The sequence below is a fragment of the Haemorhous mexicanus genome, chromosome 6 (assembly GCF_027477595.1).
Source record: "Haemorhous mexicanus isolate bHaeMex1 chromosome 6, bHaeMex1.pri, whole genome shotgun sequence".
Taxonomy (NCBI): Eukaryota; Metazoa; Chordata; class Aves; order Passeriformes; family Fringillidae; genus Haemorhous; species Haemorhous mexicanus.
In genome coordinates this window covers 54936143-54959343 of record NC_082346.1, presented here as the reverse complement: position 1 = coordinate 54959343, position 23201 = coordinate 54936143, and the positions used below count along the sequence as shown (strand labels likewise).

The 23201-nt window shown below is 39.0% G+C and overlaps 1 long non-coding RNA gene across 1 annotated transcript in view; it reads left to right on the top strand.

Moving 5' to 3' along the window:
• LOC132329347 (uncharacterized) overlaps positions 1-23201 on the top strand; it is an 84313-nt gene that overhangs the window by 28604 nt on the left and 32508 nt on the right. The window contains exon 3 of the long non-coding RNA XR_009487034.1: positions 18639-18751. This is a non-coding gene — a long non-coding RNA (uncharacterized LOC132329347). The remainder of the gene's footprint in view (positions 1-18638; positions 18752-23201) is intronic.

Below are 23201 nucleotides of genomic sequence, written 5' to 3'. Positions count from 1 at the left end.
CACTAAATTTAAGGTCAAAGGTAACTTTTATGGCATTCTGCCCTGACTTATATAACAGATTGCTGATTGCAATTGAGCATATCAAGGGTCTTTGGTCCCTACTCTTAAAGGTCTTGATTACATTATACAATAGTTTCATACCTTGGGCATTAGGAATGGATTTTCAGAACTTTTTTCCTGTGATTTCCTACTAATCCTTCTCAGGTGAGAATTTCTTGCCTTGGCTGTGTTAGTGGCTTCATTGTTCCTAACTAAGCTGTTTTCATGCAGGAGGAAAGCAGGATCAGGTTCTCTGGGCAGGTATGTCTCAGTTTCAGTACTGAAACATGGTCTTGCTCTGTTTTGCAAAAACAGACTAGAACTGTTTCGATAGGGCTACTCACCAAGTAAAGGCTGGGATGGAAAGTCCTTTCAGGAAGACAAACTACCTTTGAAAGAAAACCAGTTTTGCAACCATAGCACTATGAGGGCTACAGTAGGTAACACAAATGCTTGATTCAGCAGCACTGTATCTCTAAAGAAGTCAAAGTGATAATTGTTCTATGACATTTAGTTTCTTTCTAGCTTCTTACCCAAATCCCTGGTAGCTCTGCTGCCCTGATTTTTTTCCCCAGGTAGCTGTATATGTATACATTTACATGTCTATGTAGGTGTGTGTGCAAAGACATATTTTCATGTGTATGTCTGATCAGGGTTGCGAATTTATATCACTGATTTGCACAGCAAAGTTAGGTGGGTATATATAGCCCAGCAAATATTGACAAGTCCTTTGGTCTTCTGTAGTTTCACAGTGGGGTGCTGGCTTAGGATTTTCTTTGTTTTTAATCTGTCTGGATTTAGGACATGCCTTTTTCTTTGAACATTAAGGTCTAGTGAATCAGGCACCCCTGACTTTATACATCGTAATTTACAATTTTCATCTATTAGGGAGTTTAAATGAAAAGTTTTATTGCCTCTACATGCTCAACCAGACCCTTTCAGAATTAAAGATAATTAAAAAAACCTTAATGATCATTAAAAGGCATGACTTGCACAATTCTCTGTACAAAATCATAGAATTGTTTTGGCTTTGCCTTATTAGGCATTAGCACTAATTTGGAAGATAACTTGTATCTTAGTGAGGTTTTTGAAAAACTACTCTGTCTGTCAAGTTTGTCAGGGAACTTGAAGCAAGAAAAACTTAATGTGACTTTGAATTAATATTTCTCAAGAGTGTCTATGTCATAAAACCCAAGACATTTATTTGCATAATTTGGCCTTAGGATACAGGGAGGAGTGGGGAATAGGCAGAGGAAAATGTACTGGAGGAATAGTAGAGATTTTGATCAGAGAGACTGTCAGAAGCTTGTGAATTTGCACAGAGCTGTATGTCTTAAAAAATTAAGTGGAAAGAATCTTGACTCAGATGTCTATAACCATTTCTTAATCTGTGACCTACAATCTGTCCTTTTAGAAAACACAGACTCTTCAAACCTCACATTGTAAAATCACTGTGGAAATCAGAGCTCAGGCAAAGATTTAACTTTGGAGCAAGCAATGAGTCTATATTAAAAGATATTTTATATTTTATCGGTGGACCTGATTGTTGGTCCATTGAATGAATTATGTATCCAGACAAGTCCTGCAAAAAATTAAATCCTTCCCTTTAGAACTATGTGTGTCTTTGCACTGTACCCCAAGTATCTAGCACCACTGGTGCCAGAAGAGGGACCTAGTGGGGATTCTGACTTGTACTTTCCTCCCTGGCTTCTGCTCTTGCTTTAGAGAGGAATGAAGGAAATTCTAGAAGAGTCAAACCATCTCTTCTCCCAGTATATCAACTCAGTGCTGCAGGTCTTCATGGTTCCAACCACAAAACCAGCCACTGCTCAACCAATTTTAAGCTTAAGTGTTCTCCCTGGACCACGTGCTGTAAAGTGGCCCCTGCACATGGAGCAGCTCTTGGATGTCTGTCAGCCACTACCTGCTCTGAAGGGATTGACCTATACAAGGAAACTCAGATGCTGTAGAATGCCAAACACTCATTAGTCTTCCTGATAACAACCTTGAGCGAACACAAATTACTGTGTTTGCTATGCTGAGCTGTGTAATTACTTGTATTTGTTTAAATGGAGATGTCAGAGCAGGCATCTTGTGGCTTCAAAATACTTTGGTTGTAAATATGAAAGATAATATTAAAAATGTCTTAAAAGACAACTTGTATAGTAGGTAGAGACCATTTCTTCTTCTTCCCCACTTACTTTATAGCTTCCTCTGCAACGTAAATAAAATTAGAACTGGTGGTCTGGCAACTTTGACAGTTGTAAGAAATAGTTATTGCAAGAGAGAAGCAAATAATGTAATGATTTACTTGTGGCTCCATTTTTTGAATTTATATTTTGCCCTTAGGTCAGGAGATATTCGAAAGCTGATGCTACATAAACCTGTGCTTTGGTCCTATAGCTAGCAGATAAACACATGATAAATGTTGAAACCCTAAACAGAAAAGGCTGTGTTGAGAGTTTAGGTTAGAGTCTAGGAAGTCAGGAAAAGGGGGAAGGAAATACAGGCTTTTTAGTGATTGCTTTTAAGTTATTTTACATGTTAGCTCACAATGAGGTTCTGTAGCCTTGCATATGAGGAAAGAGTATATTGTAATTTCAAAACAAACCAGAGAAGTATCCAATAGTGCCTTAAACTGTTTGAATCCATTTAATACCAAGAAATGAAGAAGCCAGACAAATCCATGGTAGTGTTTCAGACTGGCTGACTTAATTGAAGGCTGCCTCATAGGTGCTTAAGGCCACACATGAAGTAGTAAATGCAAAACCCTGTGAATGGGCAGCCATGTGGACCCTTACAGCCAAAAGAAAAGTGCAATTTATTTGGAAGTTATAACCCAGCATGACCATACTGACCAGGAATTGTCAGGACAATGTGCAGCAGAAATTCTCGTTCTGTTTCATTGGGTGACAAGGTGACATCATGCAGTGTGTACTAGCTCTGGTGTTGACTTTGTGCCTGGGGGAAGCTGTTGGAGCAGAGCACAAGGAGGAATTTTTGTGCCACTGCATCCATTTGGCATTGGGAAGCTCAGTTCATGTATTCAAGCTGTAGCTTCTAAGGGCAGAAGGGAGCATGGTGAGCGCTCCCCAGACCTGGTGTCGCACAAAATTTTGAAGAATCATTGCTGCTTCTGCAATCTGTTATGTAACTCTGTAACAGCTCCTATGCCAATGCATATCCACAGACAGGATGGTTTTAACATGAATCAAGCCAAACAGCCAGCCAGATGTTTTGAGGCACATAATGTAATTATTGATATGAAAATCAAAACAAGGTACCATATAAAGGCAGCCACTGTTGGATCATTACCGATGAGACCATCAGTCTTGTTGCTGTAACAAACTCTGTATTCATTATTTTTGCTCAGGATATTTTTTTCTTTGCCTGATTTGGCTGTTCTCTTAATGAATATTGCAAATCATAACCCAAATTATATGCCTTGAGCTGTCTTGATTTTTGATTTGCAATGAAGGTTTCAGGAGCTTGATTTGTGCCATTGCAAAACATTTCCTGATGGAGGAAAGGGGGAGACATGGCATGGAGGGCTAGAGAATTCTGTGTGACCAAGCAGTGAATCAGACCTCTGATTCTGATTACAGAATAATCTCCATGCTGTGTTTGGACTTTACCCTGGACTCTCCTTCACAGGAGCTAGTGGTGATTTTGACAGTGTTTTCATAAAGGCTTGAAGTGTTTCAACAAGGAGACTAAAGCTTTTACTGCTAGTGATGTATGTCAACTCTGGTAGTATTATAAATGGAAAATTTTGGGGGAAGAAGTGAAAACATCCTGGAATTTTTTTCCAAGCTGATATAAAAATGGACTTTTTAAAATTACTTCCTTCTCTCCAGGTAATGTGTTTTACGTTTTGAAAGATTGTGGATTAACTTCTGGTTGAAACCACAGAAAAATAGAAGAAAAGTCAGAAGAAAACCATCAACCCCAAATGTCTGTTAAAAGCTACTGAGAAACATTGGTTTTTTTCAGTTTAAAAATTTCTATTTTTCAATTAAATCATACTCTTTATGCATATTTGACCTTTGTACAAAAAAAGCCATAAAGTTTTATTGACTGTCACGAGTTGCAATAAAACTGGAGTTCCAATAAAACCATTTTGAAGAATTTTAAAGACAAATTAATTAGCTTGTAATCCAAATTTGTCTGTACATGTAGCAAGCATATATGTTCAGTGGCAACTGGGAATAATATTCAGACACCTGTTAACATCTGTTTTTCTGTGTGTCATTTACTGTCCAAGCACGACACCCTCATTGTCACATTGACCTTAAACTAAAATCAGTCATGAAATAAGAACAATGAGTCACAGTAATTGCTTGGATCAAGCAAAGGACCAAAAGCTCTTGGAGCTGTTCACCTTCAGGGCATGCTTTATAGCCCAGCTTCTTGAACAGATATCTAGAGAGAATTCGGATGGGTTGGCCTCTATGAGATGGGGAGATGTTGTGCAATAGGATCTTCTTGCTGGCTGGTTCTTTCATGTGGGTGGAGTTTTGTTGTTCTTATTTTTATTGTTATGGATTGTGAGATGGGAAATTGTTTTTCCATTAGCAGAGGCAAAACAACTGCTTTCAGTGTAGAGTGACCTTTTTGATTATGTACATGAACCACAGACAAAAAGAACACAATAAAATACTCCACGGGCAAACATAGTGAGCTTGACTCATCACTATGTTACTCCAGTTCTGTACCAGATCAGTTCAACTGAACAAAGATGGAACTTTACCACCCATACTATCTGAAGCAAAGGAGTCTCGTTCTTCCCCTGACCAGAATGCTGATTTGTAGGGGATGAACACTGCTCATTCTTCGTGGAGGGAGAATTATTATCCATGGGGATCTAGAGTGTGAAGAAAAGCTTGGCCCAGAATACTGAGGTGGAGGATTTATATCATGTGGTATGTGTATCACATACATAACATGATGTATTCTGACATGGCTGTTTTATGAAGAATGTTCTGAACAATTAGACTAAACAATAATATCAGTAGAAGTTGCATTTCCTAGTTCACAATGACCTCCATAATATCAGAGAAGGTGTCAGCACTTTGACTGTTTTACAGAAAATACTTGCAACTATGTCAGTTCTAGGAAATAGGCCTTCTAATGGGTAGTGGCTGACATAACACATATGTCACACTTATCCTTGTTAGGATGTTTTGAGGCTTTCCTTTGAGTAGCTCCCTACCACAGAAATAAATCATCTCCTCATAGAGAGCAGATGAACAACAACATGTGAAAAGAGGATTTATGGCTGTGGCTGCTTTTCTGACTGCCGTAGGTGCCCCGCACTGCAGTTCCATAGTGCCTCCTAGAGGCACTGGCTCCAGGCAGGGAGGCAGGAGCTGCACTGCCGCTGATGTGTTGGGGCAGCTCGCAGTGCCAGTTGTGTGTTTACCAGCGTGTTGGCCGATTTCCTCCGCAGCTGTTGTGACTTGAGAATATTTGATTTGTTTACTGCGATGGAAATGTTCGGTTCTTGGCCTCTTAGCCACTGTATCTGTTAAAATGAGATAGTGCTCTATGGTTTCTGGCTTCCCTTTATGCCCTCACTGTGGATAGCTACACCTTCCAGATTAAAAAAAAAGGAATCCTTGCTTTCCAGGAGACGGCAAATCTAGGTGAGAAGTGTGCAATTCTGTGAAGGACTATCACAGAGCAGCATGTTGATTGGCAGACTTCACTACATTGCAAACACTTTTAATCTTCAGCCATGCTAATGGCTTTGCAAAACCCAGACAAATTTGTTTCAGATAACTGATTCCAGTAGACTGTACTCCTGAAAACAAAGAAAATTGTACACTGACTATGCAAGCCATGGCTATTCTCAAAATCTCTAGATAGATGCTGGTTAGGAGCATTTTCACCTGTGTCGACGCTGGCTTACTTCCAGTAGTATAGGAAAGAATGTGGAATACAGATTTAATAGAGGATAGAAAAGGATGAGTTTGGACATTTAACCTGTCACTTCTTTTGGCACTTGTGATCCAGATGGTACATTTCTGGCGTCTGCATTGTCCAGGTTTTTTTTTCTCTGTAACTTGCCTCATTCAAAGTGGCTAGGACTGATCTTATGTGACACTGTTTTGTACAAACCATTAAACATTTCTGAGATGGGTTAAATCATTTCAGTGTGCTGCAAGGTTTTCAAATACTTTCAGAGAATGACCCATTTCTGAGCAGAAAAGCTTCCTGTTGGACACATCCCTTCTGTTCACAGCTGCTTACATCATCGCTTCCCATCTGTGATCCTGTTGTCCATTTGCAATCACATTGTTTCCCTGTTCAATGAGGAATCAGGATAGGACTACTAGGGAAAGCAGAAGTATTTAATGTGTCTTCCAACACTCTTTACTGTGACAAGTGTTTGTTCTTTCTGAACAGAGGCTAGTCATTCTGGATAATGCTACAATTGATTTGGCCAAACTGATGAACTTAAAAAGTTCATCATGCTGTTCCTGCTCATGCTTCTATGCTCCTTTCTTCCTGTGTATCTTGGCTCCTTGCACCCACCTGTGATATGAGCTCCTGTGGCAAATATTTTCTTATTTACAGTTTTCATTATGGTTCTGGTATTAGAATAAGATGTTTTTTTCTTGTCTGTCCAGAATCAGAAGAGGCATCCGGATCTTTATTAGGCAATTAAGCGGAAGTGCAAAGCAGAAACAAAATCATTGTAACTGGATAGCTGAAATGCAATGGGAATTCTGTCAGAACTGATCCTTGGTGAGTGGTAGTTGTAGCAATAATAAGGATATAGTACTAGGTGAAGGATCAGAAAATATGAAATGAATGGGCTTATCCTCCTGTTGCCTTGCTTGTCATCTTGGACCAGGATAAGAAGTGTGTGTGTGTGACACTACAAGTTCCTGTTAAGTGGTCTTGAGGCATTATAACTTGGATGGGATAGACTTTTGAAAAAACTTATTATTTTTTATTTTTATAACATTTATAGAGGTTTGACCTGGAGTAGAAGGAGACAGATGGTGTCTGATGGCAAAGCTTTGACCCTGATGGTGACATTGTGTTTGGCAAAAAACCAGTTCTGTCTAGGTTAATGTGGATGTACCAGACTGTTTTGTTGTTTTTTTTTTATTTCAATGAAATCATCAATTGTCACTGAGACTGAAGGGAAGACTTGATAAACCTCTGCATTGTCTCAGAAAAAAATAATTCTATTGATCATTTATGCTAACACCTGGTTCTTTGTGTAGGCAGGCAGTGTGGCAAAGGGGAAAGTAAAGGGAAAGCAAGACTGTATATTGGGTGAAAATAGAGCCAAATGCAGATTCTGTTTCATATATATGAGCAAAACTCAAAGGCTGTCAGGAATGTGTAGTGCATCAAAGCTGGCTGTGTGTGAAACCAGATGGGTTTGTAGCTGAAACAGTTCTATTTCTGAGGATGTCGAAAATCAGCCCTGACTGAGTGCAACCCACTCCCCAGGGGTGTTCCTCAAGCAGTTCTAGGTCTTGGGGCAATCTCAGGATTCCCCTGGAGCAGCTTGTTGCTAAACAATGAAATGCACTTTTTTTTCTAAGACAGAATGTTGTTGACATTTCCTTCTTGCAGGAAGCTTGGAGGTGCCATATTTTGACTTCTGTTTAGAATGAAGACTTGTTTGGAAATGTGGGAAGTTCTTCCCTACAAAAGTCCGAGTTTTTATCAGCTGTAGCAGAACAGTGGCACTCTCTGGGAATGGAGACCTTATATCAGATCTGCAAGGTCAAGTCAGAACTATGCCCTAAATTGTATTGATGTCTAATTTAGAACTAAGTGTTGAGCAACAGATTAACTAATGGGAGTCATTCATTCTGCAAAAGTGTGCTTCTTATTCTCAAATAGGAAAAATTTAATCATTTGTTTTATTCCCCCTATTCTTGAAGAAGTCTTGAGGTTGTAATAAGAAATTCCTTTACTGAGTCTCTTCTGAGGCACTTTTGCTGTGAGACTGCAGGTGACATCTCTATCAAGGTCTTCAGACATTGAATTTGCTATTGTTTCTCCAAACTTTGCAATGCTGATTTTGGAGAACTGACCATTAAGTCATCTGCAGTCCACTGACTGACCCATCATGTTTTAATTAAATCGGTTTCAACAATCCTTATGAACAAATTCCATTGTAAATTTTCTATTTAGTAAGTGTTGTCTATGTGCTTTCAGATATTTCCCTCAGAGATAGTGCAATTAGTTTCTTCTTTATATGCAGATTTATCTGTGATAAAAATTGTATTACTGTGTCCATTATTAGTATCTGGCATGCCTCCTTGGTGAGTGGCAGTTGTAGTAATAATAAGGCTATAGTACTAGGTAAAGGATCAGAAAATATGAAATGAACGGGTTTATCTTGGATTCCACCATTAATGCTGTTGGCACTATTAAAAAAAAAAAACAACCAAAGAGTTAAGAAAGAAAAAAATAATCTTAAACAAGACAATGTACATTTAGTTTATGGTGCAGTCATGCACTTTTAGAAAAAATTATGGGGTCTGTTCTTCTCTCTATGAAACTAAGTGATGAGGCAAGTCTTGGGATTATTTTTGTTAACAGAATTTGAGCAGGTAAAAGCTCTGTGTTTTAGGGGTAAAATTTTGTGTTCATGAATAATTTTTCTGTGAACTGGTACTTTCCCACAATGAAGCGGCTGGCGGAGAGTGCAGTTTTTCCTTAGTTAGATGAGATCGTCAGTATCCAGGAAGATTTTCCCTGGAAGTTTTTCAGCACTGCAGGGATGGAGAGGTCCCTTGGAAGCTCTTCCTGCTGATACATACTTCAGGCTGTTAGGAGCTCTTTGCTGTGTGTTTCTGTAACTTCCATAATCTGTAAACCATACTTGTGTGGTCAAAGTGTAGCTGAGATGGAAAGGAGTGTTTGTGAGCTTATGACTGGACTAGCTACAGCTTCGCAGAAGAAAACCAGCTTTATCTCTCTAATCCTTCTGCTGGCAGGCAGGAGATGAAAAACGAACATAAGACACTGTACCTATTTATTGCTTAATTTTTCTCCGTAAATTCTAACCTTGTGGTTAGAAAACCCAAGAAAATCCAGTAATTCTCAGATGTAAATAAGTAGAAAAATAATACTCCAGAGTGCAGGAGTTTGTAAGTATCCAAACCCTAAATATGTTAACACAGCTGCATGTCATGTGATCCACAGCAGTTGTAACACACAAATATGTGAAATGTTTGAAAATGTCCAGAATACTGCAAATTTCTGATGATCCCCTAACTGAACAAGAGCAAAGCAGCAATTAGAAATCCAAATGGAATGAATAAAGAGTTGTGCTGAAATGATACAAACAGCTCTTTCCCTAATATTTAAAAGTTGCAACTAAAGCCCTCCCACAGTAAAGCTGTGTAAGCTAGAGGTCTTGCAATGCTTTCTGAATGTATTACTCTGCCTGTGAGCAATCCAGCTGTGTTTTAAGGCATTCCCATAATCTGTTTGGGTTTTTGGGGAGGTCAGTGTGCCACAGTTCAGTGTGAGGCAGTTTCTTCAGATGTTGCTGAACAAGGTAGCACAGAAGAAGAAATGTTCTGGCTGTGCCAGTGTGGTATTTCTGCTTGCTGTTGCTGGTTTCTGAACATCTTGTCTGTCTTTAAGCAGTGTGTTGTGAATGCAGCTCCACGACTGAAGATGTTTGTGTCTCCTGGGCAGGGGCTGGAGTTCTGTGCACTCCAGCTATGCCCTCAGCCATAGCTGGGTTCCTGTGGCAGGTAAAGCAAAGCATTGGTGAGAACACCAGCTGCGTGCGCAACATTTAGAAGCTAAAATTCATCATTAGTCAAGAAGCTAACCAGTACACTTTGAATGCCTAAAGTGGAGTGAAAAGCACAAAAACATGGCAGAAAGAAAAACCAATTGCCTAGAGAAGTATTATGGAATTTACTCAGTCATAAGTGTTATCTGCAAGCCAGGTCTTCTTTCAAAGACATAATGTTTTTTCCACATAGCCACTGTTTAGTAATGAACCTAATAACCTTCTGCAAGTAGCTTTTTGCCCCTGAGCAATAAATGCAGGATTCAGCTATAATGATAACTGCTGGAGATTAGAAGTTAAGCCTCCATGAAAAAGAGAACAAAGGAAATTAAAGTGTATTCAGTAACATTTACAAAATAATTTTAATTCCATGCAATTTCAAAAGCTATGTTTCCATGCGTTAATAATGTCAAACAAAAAATAGCACTACTTTCATTTTACTTTTCCCCTTTTAAATATATTTTATTCTCATCTCCACTACTTGAGCAAAAGTGTCATTTCTTGATTTAATCCTGCTCAACATTTCTTAAAAGGTATTTTGTGAAGTAAACTTTTCTACTTCATAAAATTTCTATTTGTCATTCTAACACCTCTGATGCTGAAAGAAAGGCGTCACTTCCTAGTTATCTGGTACATTCAAAGAAAATGTTGCCAAAATGTATGGCGGTTGGTGTTGGCTTTTGACAGGTTTTAACTGTCTCTTCCTGGAAAAAGCATACTTGGAATTAAATTTCAGCAAGCTCAGGTATATAGTTACAGCATCTTTTCTTAGGATCTGTCTTCTGGGACAGGGTCTGCTGTGATTCATGTCATTATCCAGCAAGTGTGAGTGACTAATATGAGGTGAAAATGTTCAATATTGATTCTCTGTCATATTAGAAATCATTGCTTCTAATAAAAGTATTTAAAAGATATTTTTCTACTGGCTATCACTGCCAAGAATCCTGGGCTGAATCAAAAGGCATGTGGCCAGCAGGCTGAAGGAAGTGATTGTTCCCCTCTGCTCTTGTGAGACCCCACCTGGAGCACTGCATACAGTTCTGGTGTCCCCAATACAAGGAGGACATGGAGTTGTTGGAGCAAGTCCAGAGGGGACCTTGAAGTTGTTAAGAGGACTGGAGCATTTCCCCTACAAAGATGGAGAAAGTTGGGGCTGTTTAGCCTATAGAAGAGAAGGTGGTGTGGGCACCTCAGCAACCTTCCAGTGTCTGAGAGGGTCTGCCGGGAAGCTCTTGATCTAGAGCTCTTGAGCAACTTGATCTGGTGGGAGATGTCCCAGCACATGGCAGGGACATGTACAGTAAGAATGATTCTTCAGCCTTATGTTAATGATACTCACTTTGGAAGCTGTGGCCTCAATACAGTAGGAAGCATTCTTAGTATAACAAAGAGTGAACTGTACATAAAAACTCAGAGAGAACAATCCCTTTGCAACAATTTTGTAAATCTTGTATTGTATTTCCTTGTCTTTTATGTTTGCATTTGCCTGATGTTTGCCTTTTCCAAAAATGCTTCCTCTTGAGACACATGGAACATTTCATGTCAAACGAAGTACAGTGGGTAGGGTGGGGATGGTAGTGGTTTTGGTGTGGAAACCTGGAAAAATTGTGAATTTGGTTCAGTTTGAACAACATTCTTTTTCAAATGTTTGGGTTGGCAGCTGAACTGAAAAAACAGTTATTGACAGCCCTAAGCCCTCTTTTGCAGTTGGACCCTTGTGTTTTACTAGGAAAATTGTAGCATTAGTCCCTGGAGCTGTTCATGCATGGCACAGAGGCATGAAATGGAAATCCCACTAAAATTTAGGGTTGTCTGAATTTTTTTGGAGCTGGGGGAACTCTGAAGTGAGATTAAATGATAGCATGCACAGCATGTGCATTACTGGGCTCTCCAAGGACACTGTTGTTTTCAGAGGTTCCCTCTGTCACTTCCTTGTCAAAAGGATACCTTTGATCCTTACGGGAAATATTAGGAGGAAAGTTCTTGACTTGTGTGCATTGTTAGCTGGGAACAGAGACATTCCTGTTTTTAACTTGTTAATTCCATGATGTAATGAGAACATTTTAAATGAGGACAAGCAAATTGCAAATTGCAAGCTTTTTCCTAGATGTTGCTTATAATCAAACACACCCAACCATGCTCTTAAATACCTCGTAATTAAACATGCAAAAATAGAGACTTAATTTGAACATGTAAATTAATCACATGTTGTAACAATGGAAATTCATAACTGAAAATCCATTAGCAGACAACGCTGTTCCTCATTCTTTTGTTTACATGTTTATACTAATCACGCAAGAGGATTTTTGGTGCATGTCACCCTTTGAAAATCAATTCTGTATCAACTTAGGAGATGTGTTCCCATTTCTATTGTATAGCTTTGCTCTAAAAATGCAAATAATTGCAAATTAAGCCCCAAATGTCTAAAGAACAGCAGGAGTGACCATTATTTGATGTATGATGCACATCAAATGTCATTTCTGTGTCACTACTCTAGGGGTTAAATAAGTATCATGTTTTGGACATCTTAGGAAAATAATAAACAATGTAGCTCATCCAAAAAACATCTGCTCATATTTTCTTTGTTAAATAGTAGACAAATATATTTAAAATGTGTTTTCAATTGTCTGCTAAGAAAATAAGTTTGCATAAAACCCACGCTTTTATCCTGAAAAAAATTGTGAATTTACCTTCTGTGGCAATTTAGAAAAAGCCAAAATTTATGCGCATTGTGTATTTAGCAAGTAAAGAACTCAGTTGCTGTGGTGGACTACATTAAACATAGATGGATGAGAATGAGGTCAGTGGAGTGAACACAAGCTGTACTCCTCAGAGCTACTGTGCATGCACATGGCCTTAAAGATGTTTACCCAGTGGAAGTCTGTACTTGCCTGTGTATTTCAGTGCCTGTGCATGCATTGAAGCTTTGCCTAAAAAGCACTTGTGAAAGAGATATTCTTTTTACATTTGCATTTTGGTTGAACACTAGCAGCGCTTCAGTTGATTGGGTGGACCTGACTGTGAAGATCTGAATTCACTGGAGGGTTTGGGCTGTTTATCACCTGATGGCCATTCTGGTCAGTAAAGCCTTTTTCATTGACTTGGATCAGGCCTTGAATCCCCCTGCATCAGCTAGTGCTTACTCAGTTGAAAATATTGCCTTGAGCTTTCTCACTCGTGAAGGAAAAGTTAATCTCCACAGAACTTCTTCTCTGGTTTTATTGTGTAAATCCTACTTGGTCCTCAGTGTCCTGCTTCTTAAGGTACTACACAGCTGTTTGGTGCTCGACTTCATGCCATCCTCACGTTACACCTCCCAGTAGGTGAGCCACTTCCACCCTGTTGCTTTGTTAATCCCTTTTAAATAACCACTTTTCTGTTGTGCTACTTAACAGGAAATACCTCTCCAGTAATGCCTCTAAATTACTTACAGCCTAAAATGCAATTCTTATGCTATGCTTCCTATGCTTCTTAAACTTAAAACCCCACATATTTCCCTATTCTATATGCTAACACCATGTCTGCAGAGACTGCAGTGAGTTAGGGTGAGAATAAGGAGGAAATTTTTAAGGAAAACTTCTCGCCTTCTTGCATAAGAAGTGCTAAATTCTGATGGGAAGCACTTTGACATACATAAGAGCTTGGACTGGTCACCTGTCAAGCTGGGGTCTAAATAATGAAGGGGATCCACACTGCTGCAAAGTGTACTAAATGTGAAGATAGGAAAGCATTCATAAAAATGTAGCAAACTTTGTGATAATTAGTGGAAATGAGGTCACAGCCTGTCTTTCTGTCCTCCATGAACCTTTGCTTTATTATTGTGGCATCACAGCTTATGAATCTGAGTTTTTAGTGCACTAGTACCATTTCTCAGTTGTTTTTGCTTTCTCTTTTCTCACAGTAAGATGCAACTTAAATTCCTAAACTCAAAACCCCTAAAAATTCAACCCACAAGCCTCAGTGGTATTTGGAGTTTATGTATCCTTTAACCAAAGGCCTTTTCATAACCAGATACTGGTGCATTTTTTTAGTGAAATTTTTGAAGCTTTGGGCTTAACCACTGTTTCTTGCAGTGATATGTTTGAAAAAATGTCAACTATGTAGCTGTAATGGAGGGCTGTGGAGCTGAGGTATGTCCATTTTCTGGAAGTGGTAGGCTGGTGTCAAGGTCTGGATTGACCTTCAGCAGGGTCCTGGCTCCAGCTTGAGCAGTCCCGTGGTGACATCAGAACTTTGGCATCTATGTTAAGGCATTTTTTGTGTTACTGCCATTATTTCAGAGAAAAGCTGATGATCTGGCATGAATGAATCCACTACAGACATATCTGCTGGAGTAAGCAGAGAACTTTAAAGCTTTATGAGTTGTGAATTGCATCATTCATTTTTCATAGGTTATTAATTCTGAAACTTTTCTGTTGCCTACAGCAGTAGACTTGGATGTGTATGGGAGAAATTCTTCAAATTGTAGGCAAAGAGACTTGATTTCAGAAAGAACAAAAAGGAAAAATACAGCAAAACCCTTGCTGGAACAAGAGATGCAAAAGTGCTTAAAGAGGCTTGAGGGTGAAAGAAACACACAAAGGGTTTACTAGGCTGGAGTTAAACAGAACTAAGTAGGATTTAGAAATGTACTTAGAAAAAATAATCCTCAAAAGGAAGAGAACAGCATCTCTTTCCACCCAAAATCAAAAAGGAACACTATTAAAATGTTCTTAAACTTGTTCTTAAAGTATTTAGTTTCTTTTAATAACACTCATGATATGTTGGGTAGTCCAAAAGGATTGTGTGTGTATTGGCAAACCACAGTAGCCTTTTGGACACTCAGTCTTCACCTAAGTGTGTTTCAGATTTATGTGTGATAGACCTCATTTGCTAAATATGGGAGGTTGATCTATTCTATAGCACAGAAGTTGTGTGTGATGTAATGAGAAATCTCATTGTCAGTACCCTTTTACTAAGATTTTTCGGAAATTTTGTGATTGCTTTTCTTCTGGATCCCCTATACAGTCTACATTGGCATTCATTTTATTGTAGAACACTATTGGGAGCAAGTGGAAATAAAATCCAAGACCAGGCCTTTCTTTCCCATTTATTTTTTTTTGGACAATATTCTTGTTCAGGTACCGTGCATGGGAACATCATCCATCAAGAAGCATAGGGTTCAGCAGCCAGAGTCTGGAGCAAAATAATCTGGCACTGCTGTTTTGGACAGTGGATCATTTGTGGCTTTAGACAGACAGAGCACATGATCTTTCAATCTCAGTTTCCCTTTCTGTAATGTAGAGTGATGAGAATAACTTAATTCTTATCTGACACAATATTTCTATTTACTATAGGCAGATGAAAGGGTATGGAAATAGCCTTAATGAGGATTGTTCAAAATCAGATCATGTCCATCATTCATAATTTACATGTTTCAATTTTTTAGTGAGGAAACTGAGTTCATAATTGAAGAGACCATAACATTTAAAGGTTGGACTTGTATTTTGGAGAGTATTCAGAATTTCAAGAAAACTACCCCCCCACTGTTTCATTATGAGAAATATTCTAAAGGCTTTCCAAAAGTTTTGTCTTTATGCAGAACCACAGTCTGTTTATTTCTTCATGCCAAAGATGAGGTTTGGCACAGGATTGTCCCATACCCTTGCCAAAAGCTCTCCTAAGAGCACACTCAGTTAGTTTATATTACTACTTTTGAGAAAGGAAACATTAAAGAACCCATATTTTTAATACAGTATAAAGGTCCTCTGAAGGCTGCAAATGCCTCCCTCTGGCCCCACCTCACTGCAAAGGACTAGGGTATGTGAGGGAAAAAGGAGTCCTACAGTCAAAGAGCTGCCTCTGTGTGAGGCCTGGGAGCCAGGACAGCTTCACCCTAACCCTCATTTCCCTGCAGGCTACGTTTTCAAAAAGCACTTCTAAGTGTGGTTGCCCAAGTGGAGACAACCATGGCTTCATTTTCAGCAAGTCTGGGCACTCTAACACCTGTTGATTCAAGTGAAGATGGACCTAGGCTGCCTCCTGCCAGTGTGTCCAGACGTCTGCAAGCGCAGGGTACCCAGTGTCAGCTCTGTCCCTCTCCCTCTGTGCCCCTGATGCGCTGATGCGTTGCCTTTGCAGCTTCTGTAAAAGGTCACCAAGACAGAGAAAGGGCATGGTTATTCTATTTATACTTATAAATATAACTTGCATATAACTTGCATTTTCTCTGCTCTTAAATTGGTATAACCTGTAACTGATGTCTGGAACCCTGGGCCTCTCCCCTCTCCCCAGAATGATGCACCAGGCGTAATTTTTAATTTTGACTTTGGCATTGTCTTATTTGGGAAAGAGAGATTTGAGAGAATTTGAGGAATTGCCTGCTAACTCTGCTGCAGAGAGACTGCTGATCACCAAACCATTTCATTTAAATGCAGAGGGTTTATTTTTTACGCTTCTATGAAGTCTTGAAATCTGAGATAATACAAAATTTGAACAAAGAAGGCTATTGTCATAGAAATGATTGAATCTGTAGACATACTATGCACAGAATGAGAGAGCATATTAGGTGATTTTATGATGATCTGTGCATTGTAAAAGAAAAATGTGTGTACGTACCCCTGCATCTGTGTATCCATTCATCCACTCAGAAGTCAGACTTTACATTAGAAATGGAAGCCAGCTGTTAAAGCTGTCACCCAGCTGTGTATCTGCCTCCTCCTGGGGTGTCCATTCAATCCCACAGGCTGCATGGGGCAGGCACATTCAGCTATCGGAGAACTCAGCTGGAGCATGGAAGACACTTTTTTCCATTTGAGTTCCCCACACCATATGGCAGCCAAATTTAATTTTCAAATATGCTTTTTCCCCCCTAATGAAACTGCCACTTCCAGAATTTCATGTTCAATCATCTTGTTCAACCACAATGCCTCTTCTTCCTCCTAGGGAGGAGTCCAAAGAATTTTCATTAGTTGGCTGAATATCTAAGTGTTAGGGATGTCTGTGCAAAATCTGCATATTAAATCTGAATGTCCAGTCTTGCATCATTTTTCTTTTCTGTAAGAATAGCTGTCTTTGAGACCTATCAGAGTTGCACTGTTGTGGATCAACCTTCAGTGTCCAGACCCTTAACACTTTTTATTGAAAGTTAACACTTGAGTTACAAAGCATTTCCAGTGTGATATAAAACTGAAGCCATGCTGAAAATTCTTAAAGTATTCAAAGAAGGAGTTATTTTATAGTCTTCAATTATGCTCAATACTGGTGTTTCTGGGCAGAGTAAAAGTGGAAAACTTTAACAGGTAGATCGTCCTGTTATGACTTCACACTGATACTCAGATGTCAGTCTTTGAAGAGCTTCATCCTCTTTTATGCTGTAAATAAATATTTTGTTTAGCTAACCTGCTGGAGGATTTCAAAGGAAATCAACATGTTCTGTAGACTCAAAAAGTGAGGACTGTTTATTTGTACATTCTGACTGCCTGCATATTACAGGCCAAAAAATATTCCTCTGTCACATCTGCACTGAGCCCGATTCCTTCCATGTTTAATTAAAATGTTACCTGTAAATGTAAACTTGTGAACACAATTTCTTTTGTACTGATGTTGATTTTGAAAAACAGTTGCTCTGAGCTTGAAATTAATAAAATCCCTTATCCTATGACACTGAATTCTCTGGTTTTCTAGCAAGGCATTGTCTAGGAAATTCCCAACAGCTCAATACTACTAGATTCTCTGAAGCATAATAGGTTATGTTCATACCAAATCTTTAATTTATTAGGGTTAAAAATCTTATTAACACCATTCTGTTCACCCATCTAATGATTTTCCTGCCTGTTGTCAAGAACTTAATTGTTTCAGAAGTGTCTGCTTTTATCAGATGTAGTTGGAATTGGTGATCATGTCCAAAAGATCATTGAAAGGATAATATGCATGAGACCGCTCATGCAGACAAAGCTTGACTGCATAAGATTTGTTTCCCTAGGAAATCTGGCACCTGTTAGACATATCTGAAGTTCTGTGGATTTTTGGTATTCTATTCTTACTATTCATTAGAGGAGGAGAGATGAAGTTTCATCAGATGCAAATCATCATTCCCAGAGGATATCAGCAATGACCGATGGAGCAATTTCTTTCTGACATTCTGGCTCTTGCTGGGGTTGTATTGCATCATGGTGGGTCTTTGATATATGTGTTTGAAATACACTGGCCTGATAGACTGGAAATGAGAGTTAGTAAATGGTTTAATTTTTTGTCATGTTTTCAAAGTACTTTTATGTCAACAGCCAATAGGCAGGATGCAAGTGAAATGCTGAGACTGTTTGCCTTGATTTCTGTTTGCATTTGCTATATCTGAAGATGCTCCTAGATCTTGTTACAAAAATACTTTTCATTTAGAAATTCAGACCTCCTCTGATTTAAGCCCCAAACATTTCCATTTCTAAGTGCAAGAAGTTGATCCCTATGTAATTATGAAGTGTTGCCAGGTTCTAACCACACTACCTTACCTACCCTAGTCCTTTGGAAATGTTTTACTTGCAACAACTTTATATACCAAACATGTTTGTTTAATGAAAATGTTGTTATGATAACTATAAACAACATATTTTTTATATGACTAATGTTTTCATGAAGTTGGTTTCATTTTCACAGGTCACTGCTTCCTTTTCCAGCCTCACAAACAGTTTTCTCAATCATTTTGGGCACTGAGTTGGTTCCTCAGCACTTGGATCTGTGTCATATAATTTGATCTTCTTTTCTGTGTTCTCTTATTTGTCCCTGTCCATGTGCTGTTTTTTCTGACGCTTTTTTCCCTTCATGTGTCATTTTATGACAGTGTTTCTCCATGATGTACGTGCTAAAAGAAGTGAGATATCTGCAAAAAAATTAGACTATTTTTGTGAAAAAAAAAAAAAAAAAAAAGCAACTGACCAATAAGCTGCCTAGAAAGTAAGTAGTTTTACTTTTTCTAATTTCTTATGTGTGTGTGTGCTGTTATCTTAAAATCTACATTCATGACTTTATCTACAACATAAGGCATATTTTGTAAATGAGCTTAAACACTCTATCAAATTGTAATTATTCATGAATATTCTCTCTTTATTGCTAATGATATGCATCACACAAACAGAGTTTGATATACTGGTTATACAAATAAAGTTCATCTGAGGTAACACAGTTTATTCCTTTCTCAGGCATCCAGCCTGGATCTCAGCTGCAAAGTAAGTACCTCTCCACATCTCATTACCAAAATAGCAACCTTCTTAATCCTTTGCTGTGAAGAACAAAGGTTCGATTCAGTCTCTGGAGCAGAAATAGGATCTTATTAATGCACTGGCAACTGCAGTGTTGTTATTTTTGTTAGAAAAGAGAGAAACAGGAATTTGCTGATATATGTTAGATTAAGGGCTGTTATTGTTTTGAGATTAATTGGATTGTTAGCTGGGCCTTTCCGTTGTCAGCTGAAAATCTACAAAATACCTTGCAAGTTATTATTCTGGGTGAGATCAGGAGCTACTTCCTGGAAATTCACTTCTATTCTTTGTATTTGCTCTGAAAGAATCACTGAGGCTATCAGTTAAATGGTGTATTGTTTACTGTGCATGGAGAAAAGTTCTTGTGTTGGTCTTGCCTGGGGTGCTGGCCCTGCTGGACTCAACCCATGCAGTGGATTAAAGCTGACACCCAAGCCACCAGCAAGGTACCTCATGGTCAGCCTTTGGGGAGGTCTGTGCACTGGCCCAGTGTCAAGGCTTGAATGTGTTACAGCTGACGTATGAATTCACATTTTGGAGTGTTAGAGCTCCAGTGATGTTTTATGGAGTCTTTTCTTTCTTTCAAAATATTTGCTGTCATGTAGTGTTGGGCTGCAGTGGGCTGTAGCAGTTGGGATCCCTGTGGAGTAGACTGTCTCGGCAGCTCATCAGGATAAAAGTTGAAATTAGGATTGCAGAGAAGAGCCAGAGAAATTCCGCTTGGTGAATTAAATGTTGTTGTGCTTGAGGACCTGGAAAAGGGTTCGTGATGTATCTGGGTGAACTCCCAAATTGGTATGAATGACAGGCATAGGAGGTATTGCTTAGAGCAAAAATAAGTGCAGTGTAACTGATCTGTTGAGACCAGCAAACAGTTTCTGGAAATGACTGGTGCTTGATAATTTTTAGTGATAGGCAAATGGCATACTCCAAATTACGTGTGGTCCATTGTGTAATTCTGTGTGGGTGTGGACCTTTGCAGGTTATTGGCCTATGCCACCTGGCACAAAATGTGTTTGTTTAAGTCTTAGCATGTAGAACTTTGGGTGTTTGTCTTCATGTGTATGTGAAAGGTTCAGGGTTAAGTGAGGAAGAACTAACCAGAAACTGAGATCAGCAGAAGCATTCTGCATAACTGTTCCCAGGCCTGAGTAATGAAGACTGGTAAGATGGCATTTGCAGTGAACCTCAGCTCTCTGCTTCTATTCCTCATGGTTAGGACAAACCCTGTGTTTGGCCTCCAGGAGATATGACAAGATATGTCTATTGATGGAGTATGTTGTCTGAGACTTGTGGCTTGAGAATGTGAACTTTTATTTGTGAGTTGGAAAAGATTTCTGAGCATAGTCTAAGGCAATTATGTAGTATTAATTGCTAATTTATCCTGATTGTCCATGTCACCAGAAGGCTTTAAGTATCAAGTTCTGATAGAACAAGAATGTTTGAAGTACCAATAGGATATTTGGGCTCAAGCCTGTTCTCTGTTGTACCACTGCAAAGTTGGGATGCTTGTATTGACTTCTGAGTGACAGAGCAAAGCAGGACTGGACCTGAGAGACGAATCTGTGAGTTGCCTGTGTGTGCCTTGGGCAGTGAAACAGCTGACTGAAGAAACAGCTCATGTACTGCTTGCATTTCCCCTTGATGATTTCCAGCTGTCCTCTTATTCCTGGCATGCAAAACATTAATTAGTTTCAGCTTATGAAAATAAGTGAGAGGCTGTGTGTGCTACCCACCTTATAGTGCTGCACATAAACAAGGCACTGCAAACAAGGAACCATGATCACAAATGCTAAGTGACCTTGTTATTAAGCCAGGGGCTGAGTAAAAAGAAAGTTCCTTTGTTGCTGAACATAGTCTAGATAGTTTCTCAGCCTGTGCAATAGAGACATGCTTAAATGCAGGATATCATTGTGTATTGCACCTGGACCATACATCAGAGTTTCACAGATGCTTTCATCTCCACAGGTCTTTTAGTGCTAACTGAGGCAAGATAAAGAAATGAGCTAAATAGGACAGTAAAAGAAGAAGGCAGTATTTTTTTTCAACCTGTAAACACATATTTGGATGATATTAAAAGTTTGGGGGGTTTTGTCGTTATTGTTCTTGCATGTTTTCAGATTAGGGTTCCTAGTTGGCTTTGTCTAAGAATATGAAGAATTTGTAGGTATAAAATGTATTCAAAGAATTCACACACCTTAATTTTCAAACCTGTTAGTTTATTGTCGCAACACAAGACTGACTAAATACATTTTTATGCTGCTGCAATAAGATCTGCCACTATCTTGCTACCCAGGCTGAAAGGAAACTATTAGCAGAAAGTAACTGAAATCAGGAGATGCAGGAGAAAATGCCTTAATCAAAGCATGAAAATCCCAATGTCTTAACACCATTGCTAATCTGAAAGAAAGATTTTGCTGAACTGGAAGGACTGCTACAGACTCTGTTTAAAGCAAATTGAAAAGGACAAACTCAAATTTAAGTGAATACTAGAGACAGTGGACAAGGTTATGCAAAAGTTGGAATATGTATGGATGCTGCAGTCATGATGGAAGAATTTCTGCAAAAAGGAAAAGAAGGTGTTGACAGGCTGGTGTTGCCCAACTAGAAGTGTTGTATAAGCCTGGAGAAATTATCCCTATGATTTAAAAATATGAATAATAAATGAACTACAGATACTTGTATGGACAAGAATGAGTCTGGACAAATCTGCTACTAAAAACAATAAACAATGATTAATAAGATTACTTGGAAAATGAATCCTACTGGGGTCATCAAAAACCAAAATTAGATGAACTGTGGTTGAAAGGTTAAATAGGTTTTTTGGTTTTGGTCATAGAATATAACTGTGATGAATTTCTGTTATGATGGTGGAGGAGAAAACTGAGAAGAAAGCAGGAAATGTTTGGAAGGGTAGGGAAAAATGGCTTGCTGTCTTACATTTAACTCCTGATGCCATCTGAGATCAGAAGTGCTGCAGATCTCCAAGCAGGTAGTTTCCACTTGATTTACTGCATTAACCTAGATATGCAGTGGGTAGAGGTGGGAGACAAACTTACTGCTATGTGTTTTGATATAAAAATGGTGAATGAAAAGTAGCCTGAGACCTAGAAAGGGCTGGAACAGACATGATGGAACTGCACAGTAGGCTGGGACTGTAGCTGTGGGCAACATTCAGAAGCAATCCAGTTATTATCTCCCATTTATGCATTTTACTATAGAAAAATAAAGCAATAGGATTTGTGTGCATTGTAGAAAGTTTAATTCTATTGAAGCATCTGATGTTTATCTCATTTCTAAGATGGGCGCTGTTGAAGGAAATCTCATGTGTTGCATAATTGCCATGATCTTAACCAGAGGGTTTTCAGAATGCAGTGCTGAATTTAAATATGCCTATCTTGTCCATTCAGTAATACTTTGTGAGGTGCTGGCATTCCTTAGGGACCTGTCGCCCTACAGAATATGGGAAATTAAATTAATGAAAGGAGTTTGGTAGAACACATGTTGATTTTATATTTTCTTGAGGAGGTGAATCCTGAAGGAGCACATGCTTTTGAGCAGGAGATCACTCTGTCCTCTTAGTGGAGCAAGACTTACTGTGAAGTTGGGAAAGTGTCAACCAAGAAGAGTTTTGATACTCAAAATAAGGAATATTCATACCAATCCAGAAAGCAAAGGAAACTACCATGCTCTAGCAGGCTTTCCAAATTAGTGAGCAAAGTCAGCCTTTACTGAACTGTGAGAATATTGGTCAAGATCATCCTGCATTTCTACTCCTAACTGCTTGAGTCACTGAAGGTATGTCTACTCAGGGTTTGGCAGGCACATATGAGCTCCCTCTGTCCACGCTCCAAGCTGACTGGATGAAAGCTGCCTGGGAATGGGAATCCGTGTAGCCATCATTAGTATGTGGCTGAGCCTGAACTGGTAATTCTGCTGGGAAGCAGAGTATATTAGTTTGAGATCAGAATTAGAGGGTTGCAGTTACCAGACTTTAGGGTCAGAGGTAGCTTCTACCAGGACATCTTGGAGCATTTGCAGATGGAATTGCATCTTTTTGCAAATCTGCCTTGGAATTGCATCCCTAATATGTTAAAAGGGTTAGCCAGATGTGATCTGGAAAAATGGTGCCCTAAAGACAGAAC